Raw genomic sequence first — 18,515 nt, 5'->3', positions numbered from 1 at the left:
TGCGGGTCTGTGTTGGATTGTTGATGTTTAGCGGTTTTAATGAGGCGTGAGGGATGGGACGTGTTGAAATGGGAGGAAGGGGAGGAAGGGGAGGCTCAATATATCCCACAAAGTCATTTAATCCCACAATGGGATACATACACACTGTGGACTCCCAGAGAAAGGGGGGGGAGGGGTATGATGTATATTAAAACCGCAATAATGTACATTATAAGATCCCACAATGGGATATATATATATATATATATATATATATATATATATATATATATATATATATATATATATATATATATATATATCCCAGATGTGGGACATGTTGAATATTCGTGTGATGACGTAATGAAGTGTGGGGGTGTGTGTGTGGGGGGGAAGGGGCACATCTCGAACCCCCTCCAGAGGGGTACATTGTGGGAAATCAGGAGGGGGAGGGAGTGTACGTTTCTTAGAAAACGACGAGAGGTATGAATTTCATAGAAAACGTCGAAGGGTTTGAATTTCTTCGAAAACGTCGGGGGGGTATGGATTTCATGGAAAACGTCAGAAGGTATAAATGTCATAAAAAAAAAAGAAAGAAAACGTCGAAGGGTTTGAACTTCATAGAAAACGACGAAAGGTATACACTTCAAAAGAAAACGACGAAAGGTTAAATAGTTAATTTATTCTTGGACAAACTCGTTTCAGATCTCTTAGATACATGATCCCCCCCTTCCCCCCCTTCCCCCCTTCCCCCCCTTCCCCCTCCCCCCCCCACGCAAGAGAAGAATGTTTGCTCGATGAGAGAACATGATGCGGGGTTGAAGAACGCGGTGAACAGTTTGTTCTTCCAGACTGTTCTCCTCCCTGGCCACACAGCAGAACACACCCCTCCCCCCCCCCGACAGATGGTGACTTGATTGATATACTTGGCTCGTTAAGCGAGGTCTGGTTGTTGGGGGTCCGTTAACTACCCCTGTGGTGGTTGACACGTGGTTGTTCCAAGTGCATGACAAGGGTCAGGTATGGAGTGACCTCATGTTCTAGTGCAAGGTCAGGTCAGGTCAGGGTGGTAGTGGATGGCTTGTCAGGAGACCAGCTGTGTTGGTGTAGACGCAGCTGGTGAGGCCGGAGCCACCTAGGAGTAAAAGGGGGTGGTCGTATGGGTGGATCTCGTGGGGCTGCTGAAGGAGAGGCGGCGAGCGGAGGTTGTGCAGCCGGAATGGAAGATGGGGGTGAAGGGGAGAGGAGGGAGGGGTGGTGATTAGAAGATTCGAGGTCGTTAAGGGTCAGATAGTTCGGCGAATATGTGTCGTGGTTGCCCTGTGGCGCTGTTCGTGACGACGGACGGCAGGGCGCCCCCAACAGGAGCAGGGAAACTGGTGATCCTTGAATCATTCAGGCAAGACAGTGCCAAGACACAAGGTCACCTGACGTGACGAGAGGGTTGCTAGCCGTGACGCAGGGTATGGGTTCGAATCCTAGATGCGGCAGTCGGTCCACAGTCAACCCAGCTGTTCATCCACGCCTAGGGGGGCTGGTTGATAAAATGGGTACCAACTTGTAATGTGAGATAGCAGGTTGGTGTTTAAGGGTGTTTGGTAGGTGGGTAATGTACATGATTTACGTCCTAATGTACAGGGTTTAGGATAATGAGTCAGTGGGAAGATAATGTTATAACTGGGGTGACCCCAGAGTAAGGGGTTCGAACTTTGTAAACAGAAAACGAGGAGTACTTGCTTAATTAAGGATGATAATAATAATAATGATAATGGTAATGATTAATAATAATAATAATAATAATAATAATAATAATAACAATAATAATAATAATAATGATGATAATGATAATAATGATGATGATAATGATATTAATGATAGTAATAGTAGTAATAATGATAATGATAATAATAATAATAATAATAATAATAATAATAATAATAAATTTAAATAGATTATTAAGTTGAATTGAGACGAATTCAGTTGAAGTTTTAACGAACGTCACATCAAAAACTGAATATTTGCTAAATTTTTTAGGAAATTTGAATAGAAAAGATGAGGTAAAGAATATTAAGGGGTGTCTTACCTAGATTGGATCACTATGGGATATTGGCGGAGCTGAAGCGAGATGACTGCGAACTCTGACACACACACACACACATACATACATACATACATACATACATATATACATACACACACACACACACATACATACATACATACATACATACATACATACATACATACATACATACATACACACACACATACACACACACACACACACACACACACACACACACACACACACACACACACACACACACACACACACTCACGTACACACACACACACACACACACACACACACACACACACACACACATACATACATACATACATACATACATACATACACACACACACACACGCACACACACACACAAAGAAAACGTCGTGCGTCCCACTCGTGTCCAGAAGAGATATTAAATAAGTGAATCGTCTTCAGATGTGGTACAAGATAGGAAGTGAGGTGGATATATATATATATATATATATATATATATATATATATATATATATATATATATATATATATATATTTACGAAATGGCGTCCTAGCTTCGTCTCTTCGTTGTATATCAACTGACTGTTATATTTCTCTTTTGTGTGTCCCCTGATAATGTGATTATTACACGAAACTGCACTTGGCAACTTATCCTGTTTCATTTTTCCCCTAGTGGACTCATAGCAATATACATACATATATATATATATATATATATATATATATATATATATATATATATATATATATAGTCTTTGATCCATGTAGCTATTGCTTCTGCCACACAGAGTCCGTCCGTCCGTCCGTCTGTGCGTCCGTCCGTCCGTCCCCCCCGAGGTTTTGATTTACTTGACGTTGTCTGTTATTGAGTTGCGAGATAATTCGAGATTTAAGAGTCGGGAGATTGCATCGTGGGGGGGGGAGGGGTGACGCTCCCCCCTCCCCTCCCCTTGTTGAATGCAATCCTGACTAAGACGTGTATTCAAAAGGGGGAGGGGGGGGAGAGGGGTGACTGAGGTACCCAAACATATACATACCGAGGTGTGCATAAATCACACAGGGGACGGGCCACTTGTCTAGGGGGGGAGGGGCCCCCTCCCTCCCTCCCTCCCCTCTCCCCTTCGCTCTACCTGGTCCGCTAGTGGAGGGAGGGAGGAAGGGGGGGGGGTGGTGAGACCTCCTGGACCCTGGGTGGTGGCCCCCCCCTCCCCCCCGACCTGGCCCACGAGGGGGGAGGGGGGACCCCCCAAAGTGTCTGTCAGACCCCACACGTCGTAGCTGGGGGACGTCCACCCCCCACTCCTCCCCACTCCCCCCCTCCTTTCCTTCCTTCCTCCTCTTTCCTCTCCTCCTTGTCTATCACCTGTTACTGGCTCACACACACACACACACACGCACACACACATATACATACATACATACACACACACACACACACACACACACACTCGTACCAAGACACAATGTTTCTCTCTCTCTCTCTCTCTCTCTCTCTCTCTCTCTCTCTCTCTCTCTCTCTCTTTCTCTCTCTCCCTTGCTATCATAAAAAACGTTTTTTTTATAATAATATTAAACAAATAAATGACTTCAGATTTCCATTTCCCCCCCTCCCCTCCTCCCCCTACCACAAGAAATGGGATTGTACTAACTGTGCGATGGGAGAAATGGGGTGAGAGAAAATGGGGTACGGATGATCGAAAATGGGTAAAGGTCGCGTCGTGGCTGGACTTCAAATAGGGCTGTTGACTGTAACAAAATGGGGTGGCTAATGGTGTAATGGGGAAAGGGGAGGAATAGTAGAAAATGGGGTGAAAAAATTGGATGAGGCAAGGTAATGGGTTACTGAGGTTGATAGAAAGGTCGGGAAATGGGTAGGTAAATAGTGTAGAACCGAACAGAAAATGGGGGGATGCATTATGAAGGAATTCCTGGAGAAAATGGGGGTGGACATGGCCTGTCAGGCATGTGTTTGAAAATGGAAAAATGAGTTATTGATCACGTTATAGAAAATGGGTGTGCAGGTACTTACTTAACCCTCTCTTTCCCCCATTTAAGGTCATTCACACCCTCCCCATTTAAAGTCACACACGCCCCCTTCTCTTCCCCATTTAAGGCCACACATCCCCATTCCCCCTTCCCCATTCCCCAGAAAATGACATCACTCCTTCCTTTATCTTCATACTGAAGCTCTTATCAGCTCTTATCATTATCACACACTTGACCTTTGACCTCTGACCTGGGTGGTGATGATGACCCCACCATCACATAGGGCAGGGAAATGGTGAACGGTAGAATTAGATTTTGAAGTTGGGGACACGGGATTTAGATTTTGATTTAGAGATCATGATTTTGTTTGGTCGAGTCTCTCTCTCTCTCTCTCTCTCTCTCTCTCTCTCTCTCTCTCTCTTCCACCACACCACATTTTCTTTTGGTAAGTCCCAAACAACTTCCCTCTGCAGTATACTTTCCCCCTAATACACTCTCTCCTCCTATATTAGAACCTAAACTTAACTAACCCCCTCACCCCCACCACCCCCTCCCCAATCTTCACCCCCTTCCCATTCTTCACCCCCTTCCTCCCCTTTCCTCCCCTCCCTCCCCCCACATCATGGCAAGATACCGAAGCTCACAACCCCCCACCCACAACCCCCTCCCCCCTCCCCCCTCCCCCCTTTTGTTACCACACAATAGGGTTAAATTTTTCGGGAGTTGGGGTTGTGTGTGGGTGGGGGAGAGGGGGGGAGGGGAGGAGGAGGGAGAGAAGCGACGACCTCCCCCCTCCCCCTCCCCCTCCCTCCCCCTTGTCTGATAAGCTGTTTAAGGTCAGGTTTGTAAGATGGAAGGTTGTGATTTCTCTCTGGTGTACATGGAGGCTTGGGCCCTCATATTTATTTTATTTTTTTTGATGCGTCTGGCGTGGTTGTGATGGGGTGGTTGTGATGGTTGTGGTTGTGGTTTGATGGTGGTTGTGGTTGTGGTTGTGGGTCATTATAAGTTGGGACGACGTTTTGAGATTTATTTTTTTTTGTGCTGTGGTAAACAAACTAACCTCCCCCTCCCCTGCCAACCCTGTCTCGTTTTCTTTATACTCGTAGGTTAGTGATGGGAGGTTCCGTTGGAGAAAAGTTGGGGGGGGGGTGGAGGGGCGGGGGGGAGATGGTAATATGTATATATGAACTACTGACTCTCTATATGTATCTTTCCTAATGATGATGTAAACACACACACACATACACACACATACACATACACACACACATACACACACATACACACACATACACACCACACACACACACACACACACACACACACACACACACACATCAGAGGTGGGGGTTTAGCTTCACGCGTTGGGAGGGGAGGGGGAAGTGGGTGAGCGAGGGAAAGGGGGGAGGGAGGCAGGAGGGGGGGAGAGTGCTGTGGGGTGTGGGTGTGTGGGGGTGTGGGTGTGTGGGGGTAGGTGTGGGGGTGGACCATGATGATTACGGAGCACCATGTCGAGATCACAGCTTATCTGCCAGTCACCTGTGTGCGCGGGGGGCTGGTCTGGTCTGGTCTGGTGGGGGGGAGGGAGGGGAAGGTGGGGGTAGTGGGGGGTGTTGTGGGTCTGGGGGGGGAAAGAGAGTGTTATCTGTAGCTGTTTGTATATATGTATATACCTCTGTGGTATAATGGTCAGCGTTATTGACAGAAATGGTTTGGGTTCGAATCTTGGAAGCGGCGGGCTGTCCACAGTCCGCCCTACCTGTTGATCCTCCCCCTTGTGTTGGTGGCTTAGGATGTGTGTGTGTGTGTGTGTGTGTGTAATGTTTTATTTTTTGAAGTATATTTCTCTGACAGCCGGCCACCTCCCCTCCCTCCCTCCTTTAAAAATGAAGAAAATGAAGATAGATAGAAAACGAGGGGCGGGTTGGCTCTCATCTGCGAGTCTTTGGCTGATTTGCAGATGAATATGTGGGGGCACAGGCGAGGTTGTGGCCACTGTGGCCTGGACGAGTGGCCAGGCCACAGTGGCCACCCCACACCCCCCTCCCCTCCCCTCCACGCACGGGATGAATTTCTTCCCCTCCTCCCCCTCCTCCCCTTCCCCTCCCCCTTCCTCCCCCCCACACAGTAATACGTCGTGATTACCAGACAACCCCCACCCCCCCCACACCCCCCCACCCCCCCACCCCCCACCCCCCCCACTCCCCCACACCGGTCCATCCCAGTACCGGTCCCCTTCGTTTATATCAGGGGGCGTCTGGAACCACCCAGCTCTCTCTCTGTCTCTGCTCTCTCTCTCTCTCTCTCTCTCTCTCTCTCTCTCTCTCTCTCTCTCTCTCTCACACATCTCATCTCCCGATCTCATGAAACATGCTTACGGGACCAGGGTCAGCTCACTGTGAGAGAGAGAGAGAGAGAGAGAGAGAGAGAGAGAGAGAGAGAGAGAGAGAGAGAGAGAGTGTATGTTCGTATGTGTGTGTGGGTGTTTACGTGTGGTGAGTGTAGTGTAGTGTGTGGTGTGGGGAGGGAGGGAGGGGGGTGTGTTAGTGGGGGTGTGGGTGTGGGGGAAAGGTTAATATTATTATTATTATTATTATTATTATTATTATTATTATTATTATTATTGGCTGTTCCATTATCTGTTGCTTGAGTGATTGGCCACGCACACCTCCCCCCTCTCCCCCCCCTCCTCTGTGTGTGTGTGTATACCACTTGATTCTCTCTCTCTCTCTCTCTCTCTCTCTCTCTCTCTCTCTCTCTCTCTCTCTCTCTCTCTCATGATCCTAATTCTTTTGAAGATGCATCACATTGTTTACACGTGTTTACCTAAGTTACTATAAGCTTTAAGCTGCTGTTTATGTTTTTGTTTACGATAAGCTTAAGCTGTTCTATATTTGTTTAGATATCACACTTGTGTACTGTGTAAATGAATAAATAAAAATATATATATATATATATATATATATATATATATATATATATATATATATAAACAGTGTATATGGTTATCAGCATCGGGGAGTGAGTGGTGTCAGTGTCCATAATGCCCATGTTCTGATATCAATAGATTTCATTTCCGCCCTTATCTGCACCTCCAGTATGGCCCCCGACCCCTCTATCATGACTTCTTGTGCTTGGATGAACGGCTAGGGGTTAGTGAGGGCCAAGGAAGGGGGGGGGGGGAATTTAGGAGTTAGGTGTTGAAGAGGAGTAAAAGGGGGAAGGGGGGAAATAAAGGGGGTGGAGAAAACGAGGCATGAGCCACCGGAAAAAAAAACATGAGCCTCTTAAAGAAAACGCGGCATGAGCCACTTATAGAAAACGCGGCATGAGCCACTCATAGAAAACGTCGCTGCTGTTACCTGGACCACCTGTGTTCCAGACGCGCACGACCGCGTCGTGAGCCTGGTAGTACAGCTGGGTGTGTACAGTCGTCCAATGTGGACCAGATACTGCGAAGATGTGTGCTATACGGGGGCACACCCCACCTCACACACCACGGGGAGGGGGGGTGTCGAGATCTTCCCCCCGCCCCCCCACTTTAAGACAGGCATCCACGGTCCCCCGCCCAGGGTCCAGCATGGCATGGGTTCGATTCCTGGTTGCGGCAGTCGGTCCACAGTCAAGCCAGCTGTTCATCCTCAGGGGGCGGGTCGATAAACTGGGTCCCTGGCTCAGGCTGGGGTATATATATATGTATATATATATATAGATATAGATATAGATAGATAGATAGATAGATAGATAGTTAAATATGAAGAAGAGACGTGCTACCACAAAAGAACTCACACCACAGCTACCACAACTCCACGACCCCACACCACACTACCACCACACCATCACCACACCACAGCCTCCGCCACAGAAGAATCCTGACCTCTGGGGTTGGCTCCCCGGGTCAAGGGGGGGGGGTAAGGTCAGGTCAGCCAGGCTGGGGGCTCAGTCACCCGTGAACATAATGAACAAATTGTCCAGTTTACCTGTGTGTGTGTGTGTGTGTGTGTGTGTATGTGTGTGTGTGTGTGTGTGTGTGTATGTGTGTGTGTGTGTGTGTATGTGTGTGTGTGTGTTAGTGTGTGTTTGTGTGTGTGTGTGTGTGTGTGTGTGTGTGTGTATGTGTGTGTGGGTGGGGGTGACGGGGGGGGGGGAAGACGGGTGATGGTACGATGGCCACAATGGTGATATATGGGGGGCGGGGCAGAAGGCAGCAGCCGCGGGCCGTGTGCACAAGAGAATGGAAGACGGTGTGTGGTGTGAGAGGAGGGTTGGTCACACTGGGGATGAGAGAGAGAGAGAGAGAGAGAGAGAGAGAGTGCGCAAATCAGTCCATTTGTTCAATTGTTCTTGACCCCTTACCTAACGCAAGCGGGCAACCGAATTACGTAATGTATATAAACTATTCTTACGTCAGTTTTAAAGAGAAAGGATGTCCCCCCCCCCCGAGTGCTGGGTCAAGGGGGGGTTAGTGGGGGTGTGGTGGTCGGGAGGGGGGGGGGGTTGGGCTGGGGAATACAAGAAAGCGCCACACTTGCTCCCGACCCGTGTGTCGTGACGGGTGATAATCCAGGGTTAAGAGGGTATGTTGGCCGACCATCCTTTTATAACCCCCCCCCCCCCCCCCCCAGAACACGCCAGGCTCCCTCTCTCTCTCTCTCTCTCTCTCCTCTCTCTCTCTCTCTCTCTCTCTCTCTCTCTCTCTCTCTCTCTCTCTCGCTGAATTCTCCGGTTATTTACCGTCTGTTCCATGTGTGGAATGAATGAAGGAACCCATGATTTTCTTCATTCATTTTGAATGCCCAACGGCGATAGAAGTGTGAATGAAATTCGCCTCTTGATATTCTGTCCGCCGATATAGAAATGGGATTATCTTTAATATCGGAAGCGAGTGAGGATTTTTCTTTCACACTTGTGTAGTGGAGAAGAAATGTAATTCAAATATAATCGAAATGTAATCCAAATATAATCGAAATGTAATCCAAATATAATCCAAATGTAATCCAAATATAATTCCGTCTGTATATGTCTGAAATATAATTTGAATATAATCCTGTTTATATATATATATGTGTGTGAAACCGCCAGTCCTATATACGCAATGACAGTAACGCCAGTCATATACGCAGTGACGCAGTAATAACGCCAGTTATATACGCAATGACGCAGTAATAACGCCAGCCATATATACGCAATGACGCAGTAAAACGCCACCCATATATATATATACGCAATGACGCAGTAATAACGCCACCCATATATATACGCAATGACGCAGTAATAACGCCACCCATATGTATACGCAGTGACGCAGCAATAACGCCAGCCATATATACGCAACAACGCTGTAATAACGTCAGTCATGTATAACACGACGTGACACTTGAGACGCGTTTAAAGACAGTGTTTACAAAAAAAAAAAAATATATATGCCATCGTGACTTGAGGAAGGAATTGCACAACCCGGTTTTAATATTTCGTGAGAGGGAGGTGGGGGAGGGGGGGGGGGTCAGCGCACGGGCTGGAAGGGGGGGGGATGGTGGTGGTCAGCCATTGTTTCCCTCCCCCCCCTCCCCCCCTCGGGTATTTACAAGCCACGGTAATTCAGTTAACAGCCGTTAAGCAATTTTGGTCCGGTCTGTCATTAAGCGACCGCTGGAGGGTTTACGTCCTTGTTACAAACACTTGATCCTCACTACCCCCCCCCTCCCCCCTCCCCCCCTCACCCCCTCCCCTCATGGTCCACTTTACGACCTGCCTCCGTCATTATCCCCCGAGAGAGAGAGAGAGAGAGAGAGAGAGAGAGAGAGAGAGAGAGAGACTTTACCAGCTCACCAAAATTTTGTGTATCGATTAAAAAAATTTTTTAAATTTTCAGAAAAATTAATTTCATGATTTTAGGTGATTTTTTTTTGTGTGTGTTGGGTAATAATTTTTTTTAATGTCTCATTATCCTGCTTAATCGTCTATATTATTTATTTTTTAATTTGTTTAAAAAACAAATGAAAATATGTAAAATTAGTTCATTGTGGATCCTGTTAATGTATTTATTAATCAGGGAAAAACTTGGTATTTTAGATTTTTGTATTACATTATGAATTGTGGGTTTTATTGTCGAATGTTTTGTAGGGATTTTAAGAAAGGATTTTGTACAATATTTGTGAAGGTAATTATAAGACTTTTTCTTTGGTATTTTGTGAAGAAATTTTGATTTCTGAATATGTGTATGTTTCCATCGCTTTTGATTCTTATGTGTTCTTTGTCTTCCTCGTATATCTTCCTCATCATCATCTTCCTCCTCCTCCTCTTCTTCTTCTTCCTCCTCTTCCTCCTCTTCTTCCTCCTCTTCCTCTTTTTATTCTTCCTCCTCTTTCACTTCTTTTTCTTCCTCTTCTTTCTTCTTCTTCTTCTTCTTTTTCATCTTCTTCCTCCTCCTCTTCTTCTTCTTCTTCATCTTCTTCCTCCTCCTCTTCTTCTTCTTCTTCTTTTTCATCTTCTTCCTCCTCCTTCTTCTTCTTCTTCTTCTTCTTCTTCTTCTTCTTCTTCTTCTTCTTCTCCTCCTCCTCTTCCTCCTCTTCTTGATGTCCAAACAGAAGATAAAGAAGACACCTCCCCCGCCCCCGCCCCCCCCCCCTGCTCGTTACCTGTGAGTCAGTTTGAGGATGATTTGGCATCAGCGTCTGTGGACAAACCAGGGCGAAAATGGGGCGCGGGTTGGGTCCTTCCCAATTATCATGGGTGTCCAGTGGCGATCAATGGCTTAGGCTGGGGTGAGTGTGTACACACACACACACACACACACACGGGGCCCCAGGGGTGTAAACCACCCCCCACCCCCCTCACTGTACAGATGTAACGAGACACAGAGGGCGTAACGTAACGAGACACAGAGGGCGTAACCATCGTTACCGTGTCGTTACAGATGTGTTGGGTCACGGTGACGACCCCTCCCCCTCCCCCAGGTCGTTAACGACCCGGCTGATGACCTTTCCCCCCCCCCCCCCCCCATGGCGTATCGCGAGGTCATTTACTGACCCCAGGCGAGGGTCGTGTCCCTGCATGGCTGCCTGGTTTAAAGGGGTGGGTCATGCAAGGGGGGGGGGGAGGGGGGGACTTCAGAATGCGTCGTGACATGTTGTGGGAAGTAACCCACCCACACCACGTCCTCTTCTTCCTCCCCCCCACACCACCACCTCATGCCCAACTGAAATGGCGTCAGGAATGGAATAATTGATTGACAATATGTGTTTTCACTGGAGTGTGGTAGGGGGAGGGGGTATGGTGGGGTGGGGGAAGGTCAGGAGGGGGTGTGTGAGGTGGTGGGGGTGGAGGGGGGATGGTCTTCGTGAAATCGTACCGTGGGCCATATAGGGTCCGTCGGGAAAGACCCCCCCATCACATTTATCTCCGGCAATACGTTGTGTTGGAGGGATGGAGATGGAGTGATGGAGGAGGGAGTGGGGCTGGGTGGGTGGTGGATGGACCAGTGTGTATATATATGGCTTCCAGAGTGATGTATATATCTCGTTATGAGGGAGTGAGGGGGAGTGGAGTGGGGTGGGGGGGTAATTGATTTGGTTTACTCCACCTCCACCCCCCGAGGCCGGGTGTGTGTGGGGGGGGGGGGAGGGTGGTGAGGGAAGACGTGTGGGGGGTTGGGTACTTACCAGTCCCAGCTTATCGTGGTTTATATCTCAGAAGACCATCGCACTCTCCCTCAACTCTCCCTCAACTCTCCCTTAACACAGTCGGCCAGCCAAACTTCTACCAGTTTTGGTTGTGAAATGTGTGTGTGTGTGTGTGTGTGTGATGTACGGGGGGGGAGTGAGTTTTACACTGGTGGGTTGCCATCTGTGAACATCCTATTATCAGTCCACTTCACAAAACATTTGTGGGTTGTCCACATCTCACCACTCCACCTCTCCCACTCGCCCTCGTAACCGTATATAAACACTTCTCATATAAATCTTTCTCTTGTACATTTCTTTGCTTAAATTTTTAATGGTAAATGGACGTTGGCTGTCTTGTGCCAACATCATTCGAAGACCTTCCCACAAGATACGTCATCAAACTGGTTTAGAAAGTTGCGTGTGTGTGTGTGTGTGTCTGTGTGTCTGTGTGTGTATGTGTATGTGTGTGTGTGTGTGTTTTTGTGTGTACATTAATCATGAGCTGTCAGGAATAAGCGAATATTTGATTTCTCTCTCTCTCTCTCTCTCTCTCTCTCTCTCTCTCTCTCTCTCCTCTCCTCTCCTCTCCCTCTCTCTCTCCTCCTCCTTCCTGTGTATCCTTGCATCATCGCCCAACTCGTCCATACCACCTGATTATAACCAAACTTAATCAGACCAAGCCATAAATTTGGTTATATGATCAGGCCTAACCAACCCTAAATATATATATATATATATATATATATATATATATATATATATATATATATAGATAGATAGATAGATAGATAGATATGCTAACCAAACGTAACCAGATGTAGCCAGACGTATTATAACCTAGTCATATACTCATTCTAATTTAGTTGTATACTGCTGAAATAACGCGTAGATCCAAACTTTATGGTTATCAGCATTATTTATTTATTTTGTTTTGTATTACGGGGTTGTTATCAGTTGAGATCAACATTATCTTATCAGAACTGCGTCCATTCGGACCCCAAAATAACCTCATTATGTCAAATAACCTTCGTTGATAAACCCTTCCCTGTGTTATTCCGAACGATGACTTCGGCTTCAGCGTCGTCTGAAGTGACAGGGCCACTCTGGGTGCATGTAGCGGGGTACGCGAAGCCCGAGCCGAAGCCACGGAAACGGACGCTGGACACAGTCAGCTGATCTAGTAAACAAACAGACGATGGTCGGAATCAGCTGATTTTTTGTAAACAAACGGACGGAATCAGATGATTTTCGTAAACAAACAGACGATAGCCCAGAGAGAGAGAGAGAGAGAGAGAGAGAGAGAGAGAGAGAGAGAGAGTATGAGAGAGAGAGAGAGTATGAGAGAGAGAGAGAGAGAGAGAGAGAGAGAGAGAGAGAGGCGCGTTATCAGCCCTTGCCAGGCTTTCCCTCCCCTCCCTACCTTCCCCCCTCCCCTTCCCTTCCATCCACCCACCCCACCCCACTTCTTCCCTCCCCTCCCCTCCCCGCCTCTCCCTCCCTCCCTCCTTTTTTTTCCCTCCCCTTGCAGTTGCCAGCTGGAGGTTTGAGTAATCCCCCGAAGCTTATCAGGTCTTGTGGGGTTGGCGATAAGAGTGTGGGAGCGGGAGCCGTGCCTATCTCTGGGGGAGGGAGGGAGAGGTGTGGTGGTGGTGGTGTTGGTGGAGGCTAGGGGAGAGTACGAGGAGAGGGAGACGATGAGGTGTTGGAGAAGGGGGAATGTGTGTGTGTGTTTGTGTGTGTGTGTGTGTGTGTGTGTGAGTTGTTGGAGTGGGAAAGGGGTTGTGGGCGTGGTGATGAAGTGGTGGGGAAGAGATGCAGAGATTGTTGGAGAGAGGGAGAAGTGATGGAGAACATGTGAGAGTACATGGGAAGGACAGATAACACGAGACCCTGATGGTCTATGACCAGGTTATCTGCTGGAGGACAGTACATGGGAAGGACAGATAACACCAGACCTGATGGTCTATGACCAGGTTATCTGCTGGAGGACAGTACATGGGAAGGACAGATAACACCAGACCTGATGGTCTATGACCAGGTTATCTGCTGGAGGACAGTACATGGGGAAGGACAGATAACACCAGACCTGATGGTCTATGACCAGGTTATCTGCTGGAGGACAGTACATGGGAGGGTATGGGACAGCTATGGGATGGGAAGTGCCATGGAAAGGACATGGGTCGCAAGTTCTCCACTTTGAGAGATGGCGTCATGGTCTGACTATTTCCACTCCTCGTCCCGCCTCAGAGCAACGAGAAGATAAGCTGATTAAAAGCTTCCATGAGTGTAATCTTAGGGGGGGGGGGCCCGGCCCAGCGCCCCATTGACCGCACTCTGCACTCGAGTGCAACCTCGGTGCGTTCTGACGCACTCAAAAGGCCTGGGCCACTTGCGTGTGACTAAATTGCGTGAGCTGAGTGCGTCTCCTGAGCCAGATGGGGGGGGGGGGGGGCTATACAACGCTCTCAAGGTGGTTCTGTGTGTGTGTCTGTGTGTGTTTAAAGCCCCTCCCCTCCTCCTCCCCCTCCCCCAAACGAGTGTATTCTGTCCCACAAGTGTAAACAGTAAACATATTAGGGTTTGGAGTTGGTCATAAATCAAGATATTAATATTATTGTGTATTTATACACGGTGATGGGGGGGGGAGGGGAGAGGTAGTGTGTGTGTGTGTGTACGAGGCTAGGAGGGGAGGGGGAGGGGGGAAGACATGTTATGTGTACATGAGGATATACGATGTGTGAGTGAGGGTGTATGATGTGTACATGAGAGAGAACATTTGTGAGGTACACATAAGAGCACACATGTACACATGACAGCACATGATGTACACACGAGTGCACACATGTGATGTACACGTGTACACATGATGTTCACACGAGCGCACACATGTGATGTACACATGACAGAGCACACATGAGAACACACGTGTATACATGATGTACACACGAGTGGACGCATGTGACGTACACATGACAGAAGCACACACGTACACACAAGAACACACACGTGATGTACACATGAGTTTGTAATCCAACCCTCTGGCTATATCGTCGACATACACCCCCCACCCCATCCCTCACCCACACACCCCACCCTCTCCCCCCCACCCAATCCCTCACCCACACACCCCACCCTCCCCCACACCCCCCTCCCCCGATATTAATCACAGAGAATGGTTCTTCCTTTACCTAAACCCGTCTGAGTCCCACGCCGCTCCCCCCCCTCTTCCTCCCCTCCCCCCTTAAAACTACCTCCCCCTCCTCCACTTAAAACTACCTCCCCCTCCTCCTCCACCCCCCACCCCCCCTTTTTAAGCACCTCGACTTGAGCCCCCCCCCTTCGCCTCCCCAACCCACAGCGCATAAATGACCCCCCCTTCCCCTCCCCTCCCCCGCGAGAGAGAGAGAGAGAGAGAGAGAGAGAGAGAGAGAGAGAGAGAGAGAGAGAGAGAGAGAGATCAAGAAATACGCGAACGCGAAACATATACATATATCTCTCTCTCTCCTGGTAAAAAGAAAATATGGACGAAGTAAATGAATAAATATATATATATACATATAAGATTCTCCTTTTAGGGGGAGGGGGTGGGAAGGGGGAGGGGGAGATAGGGGTGGGGGTGGCTTGAGGCAAGGCGTCGCGAAGTTTAATGTCGGGGAAAAGCGTGGTTGGTTGGGGGAGGGGGTTGTGTGTGTGTGTGTGTGTGTGTGTGTTATCGTGGCGATAGGTGGGTTAGATAAGACGTATGCCCGCCTTTTACCGAATGGCTTCCCGTATCTGGCCCCAGAGATAGTGAGGGACGTTCGCCTCTGTGTGAGAGAGAGAGTCTCTCTCTCTCTCTCTGTCTCTGTCTCTCTCTCTCTCTCTCTCTCTCTCTCTCTCTCTCTCTCTCTCGGTAACTCTTGTGGATCCTTCTGTCTCAGAATGGTCGATGTTTTCACACGTATAGTGAGGAAGAGGGGGTGTGTGTGTGGGGGGGGGGAGCTGCTCCGTCAGCTGAGAGAGAGAGAGAGAGAGAGAGAGAGAGAGAGAGAGAGAGAGAGAGAGAGAGAGAGTTACGTCAACACAGATGGGGGAAGGGGGAGGCAATGGCGTTAGGTTAACAGAAGAAAACAAGAGGTTAGGGTTGGTGTGGGGGAGGGGGGTGTGTGGGTGGGGGGTGGAAGAATCAGGTTAACAGAAAGAGGGGGAAGGGGAAAGGGGGGGGAGGGAGGGGGTAAGGTCAACAGAGAGAGTGGGGGGGGGGAAGGTTAGGTCAACAGTAAGAGAAGGGGAAAACGTAATTAGGTCAACGGGGGGGGGGTGATTAGGGAGGAGGGGGTAGTTAAGTCACCTGTGTGGGAATATATATATATATATATATATATATATATATATATATATATATATATATATATATATATATATATAATGTATATGTATATAATGTATCTATAATCCAAATGGTAATATTATAGTGATAATAAGCTTGTACCCTAAGCTTAGCAATAAGGTCGTAAATAGCCCCCCTAATCTCAGCCACGTTGACCCTTATCCACTGGAGACGTAAGGATCATTCTTTAATCCCCCCCCGACCCTCACCCTCGCCGCTGAAGCCCCTTTTATAGAAAATGGGGTGTCGTGTGTGTGTGTGTGGTTGACGATTGTGCTCGTAATAAGCTTGAGCTGTGGTGGAGACTGAAAGCTTTCTCTATATAAGCTTTTTCAGGGTAGGATTAATTAACCAAATTAAACCCCCCCCCCCCGTCAGTTTACCCCTGCGGTCGTCGCTACGCGCGCGTTTATAATAACGGCTCCCTTGTAGTAGTAGGTTTCACCAGTGACTCGTTTATATAAACGTCTGCTGTCGATAGATAGCGGGTGGGGGGGGGTGTGGAGTGGGGGGTGTTTGGGGGGGGGGAAAGGGGGGTGTTTGGGTTCACATTATCTACACGCCAGGAATAAAGTGTAAGTGTAAGTCTTGTCAAGTATCGTTATCAGAGAAATTAGTCTGGCAAGTAGTGGACTTAACCGGGGCCAGATAACGCCCTACTTACCCCTCTGTGATAGCCATCCGCGGCCCCCCCTTGTCCGTAAGGGCGAGAACCCCACCCGGCCAGCACGCGCTCCTCGCCCTTATCGCCGTGACATTCCTTGTTATTCACGTCGGTGTGTGTGTGTGTGTGTGTGTGTGTGTGTGTGTGTGTGTGTGTGTGTGTGTAGGGTGGCCGAGCATTGCATTATGCATCATTTATCGCGGGTCCCCCGCGGGTCCGGGGCGCCCCGGGGTCGCACGGCGGGTCGTACGTCGATATCGGGAGACGGAGAGAGAGAGCGGGTCCAGGTCGCTGCCGATGGACGGATTAAATCGGCCGGTAATCCATCGGTTGGCGAAGACCTGAAACCCCCCCTAACAGCCGTTGGCCGGGTAGACCCCGATAAGAACGACCCCCCCCCTCTACCCCCCCTCTCCCTCTTCGGTTATCCGAATATACACGTATACATCACCGGCCGCTGTCGTCATCCGGACGACCCAGGTGGTGTGGATGTGGCTAAATAAATGTGTCCGGGTGTAAGAAATGGCGTGGGGGGTCCGGGGTTAAGGGGAGGGGGGGGGGTTTAAGGGGGGGTTCTTTTAGGGGGGTGTGGGTTAAGGGGGAGGTTCTTTTTTGGGGGGGGGGGAGTGAGGGTGTTCATTTGAAATTGATGATAGTTTCATGCGATAAAGCGGGCTTCAGGGGGTGTTAGGGGGGGAGGGGGGGGGGGTTAAGGGGGTGTTTTAGTGAGGGTCTGGAGGGAAGGGAGGGAGGGAAGGGAAGGGAGGGAGGGAAGGGAGGGAGTTAAGTTCGATACCTGGTTGTGATAAGCCAGGTTATCATCACAACCCCGGGGTTGTGGCTGGTGTACCATCTTCAGATTTAAGACGTCACTTTTGCTGTTGAAAGTAATTTCGCCTCCCACCACACACACTATATATATATATATATATATATATATATATATATATATATATATATATATATATATAATGCTATGAATCCACTAGGGGGAAAATGGAACAGGATAAGTTGCCAAGTGCAGTTTCGTGTAATAATCACATCATCAGGGGAGACACAAGAGAGAAATATAACAGTCAGTTGATATACATCGAAGAGACGAAGCTACGACGCCATTTGGTAAACATGTCATATATATATATATATATATATATATATATATATATATATATATATATATATATATATCCTGGGGATAGGGGAGAAAGAATACTTGCCACGTATTCCCTGCGTGTCGTAGAAGGCGACTAAAAGAAGAGGGAGCTGGGGACTGGAAATCCTCCCCTCTCGTTTTTTTTTTTTTTATTTTCCAAAAGAAGGAACAGAGAAGGGGGCCAGGTGAGGATATTCCCTCAAAGGCCCAGTCCTCTGTTCTTAACGCTACCTCGCTATCGCGGGAAATGGCGAATAGTATGAAATATATATATATTTATATATATATATATATATATATATATATATATATATATATATATATATAAATGTAGATATATATATGGTTTTCATCAGAAGGAAAGCTATAGAACATGGGATGTGATGTTTACATGAGCGTATAATCTCTTTGCCTTAATGGATTAAGGCTTGGTCCACGATCACGGTGTGAGATTAGGGCTTAATTGTGTTTTGGTACATTAAACTAGTTTTACTAGTGTGCAGCCGATAAGCCAAAGAGGGGGGGAGGGGGGGGTGTTGGCCCTGTGAAGTTTGTTATAGAAAATGTTGCGTTGGTCCCATCCCCAAGGACGGTGGAGTAATATATAATGGGGGGGGGGTTAATGGTGA

At 48.0% G+C, this 18,515-nt stretch overlaps 2 protein-coding genes across 6 annotated transcripts in view; one reads left to right on the top strand and one right to left on the bottom strand.

The window, feature by feature from the left end:
* The window catches only part of ush (Zinc finger protein ush), a 330,832-nt gene that overhangs the window by 170,216 nt on the left and 142,101 nt on the right, over positions 1-18,515 (top strand). The window lies entirely within an intron of this gene.
* The window catches only part of LOC139767456 (uncharacterized), a 163,527-nt gene continuing 145,776 nt past the window's right edge, over positions 765-18,515 (bottom strand). The window contains exon 5 of the mRNA XM_071696858.1: positions 765-1,513. The gene's annotated coding sequence lies outside the window, so the exon portion shown is untranslated. The remainder of the gene's footprint in view (positions 1,514-18,515) is intronic.

Source organism: Panulirus ornatus, chromosome 61 (genome assembly GCF_036320965.1).
Source record: "Panulirus ornatus isolate Po-2019 chromosome 61, ASM3632096v1, whole genome shotgun sequence".
NCBI classification, from domain to species: domain Eukaryota; kingdom Metazoa; phylum Arthropoda; class Malacostraca; order Decapoda; family Palinuridae; genus Panulirus; species Panulirus ornatus.
This window is presented reverse-complemented; position numbering and strand designations above follow the sequence as displayed.